The following is a 12,542-nucleotide window of genomic DNA, read 5'->3' on the forward strand; positions in this document are numbered from 1 at the left end:
TTAACAAACCTGGTGTCAATCAAGCTTGTGGATTTGTGAAAGCCATGCAAGATGTCCCAATGAGTGATGTTCTCTCAGGAGTGGAAGAGCTTCAATGTTCTCAATACTCTCGTAGAATATTGAATTCATTGAATGGTCCTAAGAGTATGTTAAAAACGAGGATGAGATCAACAGAGGATTATTCAATATTTAACTTTGATTTTGATATGGACAAGGATGCAACGACCAATCATGGATGCTTGGTTACAAACAAATGTGAGGAGAAGAAGTGCATAAATACAGATAACAATGTGCACGAGGAACGAAAACGGTCATACATATGCACGATGAGAAAGCAAATCCAGGCAGATCCACAAAAGCAACCAAAGAGGAAGAGAGTAATGAAGGAGGAGAACATGTTAAATGCATTGGGATATCTATGTTACAAGCGAAGATGTATGCGCTTCATTGATCTTGCAGACATCAGGGAATGTAGAGGACACGTGTGGCAAAGAAGAGGAAGCGAAAGAAATGAATACCTTCTCACAAGTCTCTCTTGCTTTCTTCAGAATGGAAATAAAAGGCTAAGTTCAAGACAAAAGGTAAAACCTCTCATAAAAGGATTTGCAATAAGGCATATCGCAATAATACTGGATTATCCCATGGTACATATTGGGATTTAGTCACCAAGGCAAAGGGTGGCAACAAATTTAGCATTCACAGTAATAGAGGAAGGTCCAAATCAAGAATCTCAACTATCAGGGCAGCAACAATTTTGCAAGACTTCATACATGAAAATGCTTTACCTCAACCCCATATATCTACCAAACTCCCTAACGGTGATGGGATCATTGAAATGCACCTTCCAATGGGCTTGACAAAGCTTGAAGTATTTGACTCTATTGCAGAAAAGCAAAGGCAAAGAGGGGATGCCATAGCTTCTTCTCATACTTTGTATACTCTTTGGAAGAAGAACTTTGGATATGTTAAAATCCCAAGGAGGCAAAAAATGTCAAAGTGCAATGTCTGTGATGATTTAAAGCGAGCGATTGAGAGTGCAACATGTCCAAATCAAAGGGAATTATACAAAAAAAACCGAAAATCTCATCATGACCTTATTCGACATTCTAGACAAAAATATGCATTTTGGAAGGAGCAAGTTATTTCGCATCCCGATGACTACATGTGCCTTATTGTAGATGGCATGGATCGGAATACAACAACATTGCCTCGTTTTGTCGCCACTCCACCTAAATTACAAGGAAAGCACTTTCTAAAGACACATCTATGTGGAGTGTTAGTGCATGGAATTAAGTTCTTTGCAGATATATGGATTGATTCCTTGCATCTACATGATAGCAATCAAGTTGTAACATCGATTATGAAGGCAATTCGCAATGTACATGCAAAAAAAAGTCGCCTACCACCGACTTTGAGAATACAAGCTGATAATTGCTGGTGAGAAAATAAGAATGTACTCATGTTTGCATTCTGCTCCATGCTAGTTACTCATCGAATCTTCAATGAGGTCGAATGTGGATTTTTGTATGTTGGGCATACACATGAGGATATTGATCAGGTTTTAGCACAGTCTCAAGGGAGCTTAAATGCAAGGATGTGGAGACAATAGATGACTTGGTAAGAAGATGTGGCAGGCAAGTTGGTGGTCATAAGGAAAGTATGTAAAGAATGAGGGAGAGAGATAGGAGACTCAAGTTTAGCTTTCTTCACAACACACAAAAGAGAGAGGACACAAAGTTGGAGGGTGAAGCCTTTCTTCACTTTTGCATACAACAACAATACAATAGAAGAGGGAAATACCCTATATGTCAAGACCTAGAATACGTGGTTCATATGTGAACCCAAACCAAAAACATACGTGGTAGTCTAACTACACCACGAGTACAACTAACATAGGCGGTGACATAAATGATAGTCACCCAGGAGATATATCGGGGGTAGAGCTTGATATCTCAACACTCCCCCTCAAGCTCAAATCCATCTCACGTACACCAAGCAAGCTCCTAAATCTGCGAAGCTTCTCAGTACCCAATGCCTTTGTAAAAATATCAGCCACCTACTCCTCAGTGCTGACATAGACAAGATCAATCTCACCAGCTAGAACCTTCTCTCTCACAAAGTGATAATGCACCTCAATGTGCTTCGTTCTAGCATGATAAACTGGGTTATTAGCAAGCATGATGCTGCTAATGTTGTCACAATGAATGACAACTGCTGCATGAACTGACTGTCCCATATCTACAAGTAGCTTCCGTAACCAAGCTACCTCACATGCAGCCATTGCTGCACCCCTGTACTCAGCCTCTGTGCTCGACAAGGCAGCTGTTGGCTGCTTCTTGCTGCTCCAACTGATGGCACCACTCCCAAGGGAAAACATAAAACCACTAGTAGATCTCCTGTCTGAGACACTACCAGGCCAGTCAGCATCTGTGTATCCATGTACCTGTAATGCACACCCAGCTTCATAAAACAGTCCATAATGCAATGTGGACTTCACATACCGCAGTATGCGCCTAGCCGCATCCAAATGTGGCTTCCTCGGTGCCTGCATAAACTGACTCACCAGCCCCACAGCATAGCTCAAATCTGGTCTGGTTATAGTCATGTAAATCAAGCTACCTACTATGCGCCTGTACATAGTAATATCTTCAAGAAGCTCACCTGTCTCTGCATTGAGCTTCACATTCTGCTCCAATGGAACAGAGATAGGCTTACAGCCTGTCATCCCATATTTGGACAGCATGTCCAAACCGTATTGCCTTTGCAATAGCCATATCCCACTCAGGGATCTAATAACCTCAATGCCCAAGAAGTAACGCAGCTCTCCCAAATCCTTCATCTCAAATTTCTGCTTCAATAGCAGCTTCACTTCATTAATGTCTGCATCACTATCACCTGTAATAATCAAGTCATCAACATACCAAGCACAATCCCTCTGTTTGTCCTTTTCACATAAAGTGAAAAATCTGAATTGGAAATCTGAAATCCAATAGTGACAAGATATTGCCCTATCTTGTCTGACCATGCCCTCGGCGCCTGTTTTAAGCCATACAAGGCTTTGTGCAACCTGCATACAAAATCGGGGTGTGCATTATCCTCATAACCTTCTCGCTGCATCATATAAACCTCTTCCTGCAAGTCACCATGCAAGAAGGCATTTTTCACATCCATCTGATGCAAAGACCATCCCTTTGCAGCAGCCATAGCAATTACTGCTCTCACGGTTGCCATCCTTGCAACTGGGCTGAAAGTTTCCTCATAGTCAATTCCATATGTCTGTGCAAAACCTTTGGCAACCAATCTTGCCTTGTACCTGCTAACAGACCCATCAGCATTGTGCTTTACTTTGTAAACCCACTTGCAGCCAATAACCTTCTTATCATGAGGCAAAGGCATCAAATCCCAAGTGTGGTTTGCATCCAAGGCCGCCATCTCTTCATCCATAGCTGCTTCCCAATTTTTATGCCCTGCTGCATCCTCAAAACATGTGGGCTCTGGATCCTCTAGAACCTTGACCATATAAGCATAGTGATGTGCTGTATACCCATCATATCTCAGCCTGTCAACTGGATACTTAATACGAGTGGACCTCCGTACAACTGGATCAGTTGCAGGAGTCTTTAAATCATGCCTGCTTTTCCTTGCACCAGGTGTAACAATAGAAGGAATCCCAAGTTCCTCATCAAGGCTCATTTCAGAGCCACTTGACTCTCCATCAACATGAGAGCTACCAGCAGACACATCAAACACTGGAGCATGGTCCACTTTTTCTTTTCCCTTATGTGATACCTGCACAACACTATCAGGACTGCCATGTGACGATTCACTAGATCTCAATCTCCCTGTCCATGCATTAGATCCACTAGTAGAGGACTCTCTGGGTCCACTCAAGGCTTGAGATTGCTGCTCTGGATTTATTGCAGCATTCCCATTTCCTGCATCTGCATCTCCTACCATAACAGTTGGTGCATACCAGCTGCTCATTTCATCAAAAACAACATCTCTGCTCACTTGCATTTTGTGGGTGGAAGGGTTATAACAGCGATACCCTTTCTAGTGCAGAGCATATCCAATAAAGATGCATTTTTCTGCTTTTGGATCCAGCTTTGTTCTCTTCTCATCAGGAACATGAACATAAGCTATGCAACCAAATACCTTCAAGTGAGAAATATCTGGTTTTTGGCCTGTATACATTTCTTCAGGCATCATGCCATGGACAGCTGCAGTGGGGGTTCTGTTCATAATATAAACAGCAGTTGCTACTGCTTCAGCCCAAAAGTAATCAGGCATGTTTTTCTCATTTAGGATCGCCCGTCCTACTTCTGCAATATGCCTGTTCTTCCTTTCTGCAACCCCATTCTGCTAAGGGGTAGACCTGCATGAGTACTTCCTTCGAATTCCCTGTTCTTTCAGATATTCACAAAATTCTTCTGAAAAGCACTCTCCCCCTCCATCAGATCTTAGCACTTTAATATGCACACCTTTCTCTTTTTCAACCATGGCCTTAAAAGCCTTGAAATGGCTGAACACTTCACTTTTGTGCTTCATAAAATAAATCCACACCTTCCTAGTGTAGTCATCAATAAACGTCACATAATAATGGCATCCACCAATAGAAGCAGCTTTGGTTGTCCAAACATCTGAATGGATTACTTCCAAAGGTCTTCTGCTCACCTTAGCATTTTTGGGAAATGCATGTCTGGCCTGCTTACCCATTTGGCATGCTTCACATACCTTTTGCATTCCCTCAACTCTGAATTTAGGCAAACCTGCAACAATGTTTTTCGTTTGCATAGATTTCAGCCTTTGTATATTCACGTGCCCAATGCGCTTGTGCCATATCTCAATATCTGCAATGACACCTCTCCCATGCGCAAACATAGCGGCTTTCACCTCAGGCATATCAACATCCAAGGTGAACATTCTGCCATTTTTGTTGCCTTTTGCAACCAAGCGGCACTTATTTTTCAAGTCCTCAACAAAGCATCCATCAGGATTAAATCTAACCTGCAGACCTTGCTCAACCATCTGGCCAACTGAAACCAGGTTCTTAGTGATTTTTGGAACATGAAGTACATCTGCCAAGTACTTCGTTTTGCCATCCTGCATAGCCAATGGCACTTTACCAACCTGCATAATTGGGTGCGCAATATCATCACCTGTTTCAACATAACCTGGCTTATCCAAATTTCTAACATCATGAAACCACTCACCATGACTGGTCATGTGGTTAGAGGCACCTGAATCAACATAGCAAACATCATTGCAAGCTGCAGCATCTCCTGACATGGAGTTAACCATATGCTGCATCACAAAAAGGTGCTCATTTCTGTCGTCACCATGCCCACTTGATGATGCATAGTTGCTTTGCTGCAACTTCCCACTTTTGATGTCATTCTGTTTTTTATAGCATGTATTCTCCTTGTGTCCAGGCTTTCCACAATAATAGCATTCTGTGCTACTATTTACTTGCTGGTTCCTTTGCCATGAACCACGGCCTCTTTGGCTCCCCCTGCCTCTAGAACTACCACGTCCTCCTCCATAGGACTGGTTTTCCTGTTGTTGCTGCTGGTTCTGATTTCCTGCATGGCCACCAAAACGGCCTCTTCCTCTACCCCTGCCTCTACCTGTATTCGAGTAGAAAGCAGTCTCTTGAGAAGTTGAGGTGGCTGAACCACCATTCCTTTGCTCTTCACTCAGCAAGAGAGCAATAAGTTCCTGAAAATCAGGAAATGTTTCACGGACTCCAATGGATGTCCGAAACTGTGCATAATCTTTCCCAAGACCATTCAAGGTCACGGACACTAAGTCCTCATCATCAACAGGTGCTCCAATGGAGGCAAGAGAATCTGCAAGGCCTTTCACCTTCAAGGAATACTCATTTATATTCATATTTTTCCTTTGCACATTGTGCAACTCCTGCTTTAGCTGCATCTTTCGTGCTTTGGTATTTGTGCTATACAGCTTCACCAATGTATCCCATGCCTCCTTAGGCATCTCTACATCCTGTATATGCACACTCATAGAATCTGAAATGCTAACTGACAGCCAATACAAGCATTTTCTGGCTTTTTCATGCCATTCTTTAAGGGCCTTCAATTCAGCAGGAGTGGGAGCAGCACCCAAAACTGGTTCTACAGTTTCACCACTGATGTAATCCCAAACTCCCTTTCCCATAAGGAAGTTTGTCATCCTAAACTTCCATGCTTGGAAGTTGTTCTTGTCAAGCTTCTCACTGACAATGGTAGACAGATTCTCAGACATTTTACAAATCACGAATTGCAACAGCAACCTGTAAACACAGCAAATGCCTCACAAGGGCAAATAGCAAAACTTCTGCAAAAAGCCTCACAGGGGCAGATCTGCAATACTGACGAAAGTGGTATTTCACCACACAGTCACTTCCTAGTGACGATTTTGCATCAACAGGCAACAGGCATGAATCTGCAACTCCCAATATCTCTGCACACAGGCATACGATGCAATTTCGGTGGCACCTTTCCACCGACTAGCTGCGCAGTGGTCGCACAGCAAAAAACAGGGCCTTTTTCTGAGTGCCTGCCAAGAACTTCTGCCTTCAAAACGGGCCCCGAAACGGCCTCAAATCACCCCCGCCCCCCCTTCCCCACTCCCCCCTTCCCCCCCCTCCCCGCTGCTAGCCCCCCCCTCCCCCCTTCCCCCCTGCCAGTCCCCCCCCCCTCCTCCCCTTCCGCCAGCCCCCCCTCCCCTCACCCCTTCCCCCTCCCCCCTTCCCCCCTCTAGGGGAGACCCAGCCCCCCCCCTTCCCCCCCCGCCCCCCTTCCCTCCTCCTTTTCTCCCTCTACTCAACCCCAGCCTCTCCCTCCCTTCCTCCTCCCTTCCCTCCAGCCCCTCCATCCTCTTCTTCTCCTCTCCTCAACCTTTCTCTCTCTAGTTCCTCTCTCTTCAAATTAAAAAAAAAAACTAGAAAAAGAATTAATCATAAAATTTTGCAAGTACCTAGAAAAAGTTTGTAAGTTTGCTCTTTCTTGCTTTCTTGCTCTTCCTTCCTTGCTCTCTTGATCGTCCTTGCTTTCTTGCTTCAATGAATGAAATGAGGGGAGAATTAATGAAGAAGGAAGACTATATTAATGGTGTACAATGCGTGATCGACCATGCAAAGCATATCTGATGGTGACAATACTTTGCACGCCCTTCAACGTAGTTGAAACGGACTTGCGTGCAAAGTGGAGCCCCCATCCGATAAGTACTAGTTTGAATAACACACCTAGGACCGTGTTTTTTCATGGTTGTGCATGACACTAAGGCAAAAACTGTGTCTTATGCTTGATCGACAATGCAAAGCATATCCGATGGGCACAATACTTTGCACACACCTTCAACTAGGTGGAATCAACTTACATGCAAAGTGGCATGCCCATCCCATAAGTGCTTGATCGGATAACATACCTAGCAGCGTGTTGTTTTACAGATGTGCATGACACTAGAGCAAAAATAGTATTTAATGCTCGATCGACCATGCAAAGGATATCCGATGGGCACAACACTTTTTGTACACCTCAACCTAGTTGGTATTGAAATATTCTCAAAGAGGCACACCCATCCGATAAGTACTTGGTCAGATAACACACCTAAGGGTGTGTTTTTTTGCGGATGTGCAAATCACTAGGGAAAAAATGGTGTATAATGCGTGATCGACCATGCAAAGCATATCCGATGGTGACAATACTTTGCACGCCCTTCAACATAGTTTAAACAGACTTGCGTGCAAAGTGGAGCCCCCATCCGATAAGTACTAGTTTGAATAACACACCTAGGACCGTGTTTTTTTATGGTTGTGCATGACACTAAGGCAAAAATGGTGTTTTATGCTTGATCGATAGTGCAAAGCATATCCGATGTGCACAATACTTTGCACACACCTTCAACTAGGTGGAATCGGCTTACATGCAAAGTGGCACGCCCATCCCATAAGTGCTTAATCAGATAACATACTTAGCAGTGTGTTTTTTTACAGATGTGCATGACACTAGAGCAAAAATAGTATTTAATGCTCGATCAACCATGCAAAGGATATCCAACGGGCACAATACTTTTTGTACGCCTCAACCTAGGTGGTATTGAAATGTTCTCAAAGAGGCACACCCATCCGATAAGTACTTGGTCAGATAACACACCTAAGGGCGTGTTTTTTTGCGGATGTGCATATCAGTAGGGAAAAAATGGTGTACAATGCCTGATCGACCATGCAAAGCATATCCGATGGTGACAATACTTTGCGCGCACCTCAACCTAGTTGAAATGGGTGTGCAAAGTGGAGCCCCCATCTGATAAGTACTTGTTTAATTAACACACTTAGGACCGTGTTTTTTCATGGTTGTGCATGAAACTAAGGCAAAAACGGTATTTTATGCTTGATCAACAATGCAAAGCATATCCGATCACCTAGTAGTGTGTTTTTTTTACGAATGTGCATGACACGAGCAAAAATAGTATTTAATGCTCGATCGACCATGCAAAGCATATCCGATGGGAACAATACTTTTCCTACGCCTTAACCTAGGTGGTATTGAAATTTTGTCAAAGAGGCACACCCATCCGATAAGTAGTACTTGGTTACATAATATACCTAAGGGCGTGTGACAATACTTTGCACACATCTCAACCTATTTGAAACGGACTTGCGTGAAAAGTGGAGCCCTTATCCAATAAGTACTTGTTTGATTAACACACTTAGGACCGTGTTTTTTCATGGTTGTGCATGACACTAAGGCAAAAACGGTGTTTTATGCTTGATCGACAATGCAAAGCATATCCGATGGGCACAATACTTTGCACACACCTTCAACTAGGTGGAATTGACTAACATGCAAAGTGGCACACGCATCCCATTAATGCTTGATTGGATAACATACCTAGCAGGCTCGTGTTTTTTTACGGATGTGCATGACACTAGAGCAAAAATAGTATTTAATGCTCGATCGACCATGCAAAGGATAACTTGGCATGTCCATCTGATGAGTACTTGATCGGATAACTTCTCCCACCAATAAATTAAGTACTAATTGAAAATTATAATAAATGAGTAGATTATTAAAAAGAGACTAATATTTATGTAATTGTTGCTACTGCAGCCCACTTGCGAAGCCCACTTGCGAAGGACTCTCACAAAGGAGATGGCTATGGATTTTGTTCCAGGGATGGATGTGATTTTATGTAGCAAAAGAGAAGTAGTTGCATTTGCTACAATCCATGATAGTGATCCCAATTCAGTTTGCCACTTTCGAAGACTTGGCGAAGATAAGGTGGCAGTTACTGTATCAAAGATTCTTAGCACACATGTTGAGCTAAAGTATACATCTGGAGATATGGAAACACTTGGAGATGTTATGCCCTACAATACATCCAACAAATCATTTATAGCATGGGAACAAGATGAGACTCATGCAACAGACATTATCAAGAATAGTTGAGATTCTTGATTTGGACCTTCCTCTATTACTATGAATGCTAAATTTGTTGCCACCCTTTGCCTTGGTGACTAAATCCCAATATGTACCATGGGATAATCCAGTATTATTGCGATATGCCTTATTGCAAATCCTTTTATGAGAGGTTTTACCTTTTGTCTTGAACTTAGCCTTTTATTTCCATTCTGAAGAAAGCAAGAGAGACTTGTGAGAAGGTATTCATTTCTTTCGCTTCCTCTTCTTTGCCACACGTGTCCTCTACATTCCCTGATGTCTGCAAGATCAATGAAGCGCATACATCTTCGCTTGTAACATAGATATCCCAATGCATTTAACATGTTCTCCTCCTTCATTACTCTCTTCCTCTTTGGTTGCTTTTGTGGATCTGCCTGGATTTGCTTTCTCTTCGTGCATATGTATGACCGTTTTCGTTCCTCGTGCACGTTATTATCTGTATTTATGCACTTCTTCTCCTCACATTTGTTTGTAACCAAGCATCCATGATTGGTCGTTGCATCCTTGTCCATATCAAAATCAAAGTTAAATATTGAATAATCCTCTGTTGATCTCATCCTCGTTTTTAACATACTCTTAGGACCATTCAATGAATTCAATATTCTACGAGAGTATTGAGAACATTGAAGCTCTTCCACTCCTGAGAGAACATCACTCATTGGGACATCTTGCATGGCTTTCACAAATCCACAAGCTTGATTGACACCAGGTTTGTTAATATGCATGAACTCATCCACACTTGACAAGACATCGCTATTGAAACCTTTGCCCTTCTCACTGTGCAAGAATTCATCCACCCCAGATAAGGCTTCGCTTCTAAAATCATTTTGTTTCTCGGAACCAATGAACTCATCCACTCCAGATAAGATGTCACTTCTATAATTGAGTATATTGAAATCATCCACATTTGAAGTGATAGAGCCTGGCACATGGGCACGCTTTTTAGGTCCTTTGATATTGTAGTATACATTGTCTTTATCATTTAAAACCACGTGCCTCTTTCTCATGTTTAAAAATTGCATGCTCCATCTCATATTCTTGCCTACCTCATAGTAGGGATCACATAAGGATGTTATGTTATCAACCATACCATCATCAGTGACTTTTAGAATCCTCATCTGTGCAAATGACCATTGCTCCACTTGTTCAAATCCCAATACTTCACCTTCTGCTACAGTCTTATTTGCAAATGATCTCATTTGTAAAATGTCCCCTATAGTAAAATCCAAGGTGGTGCAGGGCAGCAACAATTTTGCAAGACTTCATACATGAAAATGCTTTACCTCAACCCCATATATCTACCAAACTCCCTAACAGTGATGGGATCATTGAAATGCACCTTCCAATGGGCTTGACAAAGCTTGAAGTATTTGACTCTATTGCAGAAAAGCAAAGGCAAAGAGGGGATGCCGTAGCTTCTTCTCATACTTTGTATACTCTTTGGAAGAAGAACTTTGAGAAAAAAAAGTCGCCTACCACCGACTTTGAGAATACAAGCTGATAATTGCTGGTGAGAAAATAAGAATGTACTCATGTTTGCATTCTGCTCCATGCTAGTTGCTCATCGAATCTTCAATGAGGTCGAATGTGGATTTTTGTATGTTGGGCATACACATGAGGATATCGATCAGGTTTTTAGCATAGTCTCAAGGGAGCTTAAATGCAAGGATGTGGAGACAATAGATGACTTGGTAAGAAGATGTGGTAGGCAAGTTGGTGGTCGTAAGGAAAGTACAGTATGTGAGAGGCTCGAAAGAATGTATGATTGGAAGAGCTTCATTCTACCTTTCATACAAATGGGTGGTGATGCATTGACAGGTCATACCAATCCACACTACTTTCATTTTTTTTAAAAAGATGAAAAACCCATAATGCAATGGCAACAGTATTCTCATGATACAAAATGGGAACCTGAAAAACCTTACAGTCTCTTAACTTCAATTCCCAGCAAGGAAAGGTATCCAACATGGGCTCCTATACAAGAATTCAATGAGAGGTCTAATTGTGAAATAGAAGGACTAAAAGCATTTATTACATACAAAGAGGAAATGCTCCGGAGATATCCTGATTCGAAGCCTACTTGGAGAGAACACACTACCACTGTAATTAACAAGACACGAAATTTAATAAAGGACCTTGAGAGAATGCGAGGCTCAAAGGATGTCAAGGAAGAATGCAATATGTTTTGGCCAAATGTTCATAACGACTTGCGCGCAGCTCCAGTCTTTGAAAATGAATTTGTATCATTACTCCCACGTCCATATTGTGGACCGAAGAAGAGAGAGTTTATGCCACAAGTAGATATAGAGGTCGATTGTTTTATTGTGGTTCGGCCATCGGATGATGAATATGAGAATGTGAAGTTTTGGGTTGCAAAAGTAGTTTATGTGCAAAGAGATGACCAAGGGAGAGCTACAACATTTACAGTTGTATGGTATGAACCAAAGGGTAGAAAGGAGAATATGGATAACAACACATTTTAACTAATTGTATAATGAAGGAGTGGGTCCCAAATGATGAAGCGGTCTCTCAAGTTTCGATGGAGACAATCATAGTGTCTTGGCATTCAAGGGCAAAGAAATCAAAGAAGCGCATGGGATATGAGGTAGAAGGAAAAATAAAAACACCACAGCAAACTATTTTGCATATACACGAATTTTTAAGGATGCTCGCCATGGAGGAAGTAGAAGGAGACAGCGCAAATGAAGAATGTCCATGATTAAAGCTTTGTATTGAAGTCCATTGAAGGATTTTATTTGGGTACTAGGCAAGGAGCTAATCCAAGTCAATTATAATATGAGTCATCACCTCCTATGTCAAATGAGAGTCAAAATATGCACTAGATGTCACCCAAGGGTCAAGGCTTGCCAAGACAATAGGGAGTTAATGCAGATGGCACCTCGCAAGGGACTATCACATTGAGCAATAAGACAATGGGGAGTCAATGCACCCAAGGGGCAAGGCTTGCCAAGATAACTTGTGGGAGTTAATGCAGATGGCACCTGTATTTTGCACTGGATGTCACCCAAGGGTCAAGGCTTGGCAAGACAATAGGGAGTTAATGCAGATGGCACCTGG

The sequence above is a fragment of the Dipteris shenzhenensis genome, chromosome 7, assembly GCF_047967505.1.
Source record: "Dipteris shenzhenensis isolate YYH24624 ecotype China chromosome 7, Dip_SZ_1.0, whole genome shotgun sequence".
NCBI lineage: Eukaryota > Viridiplantae > Streptophyta > Polypodiopsida > Gleicheniales > Dipteridaceae > Dipteris > Dipteris shenzhenensis.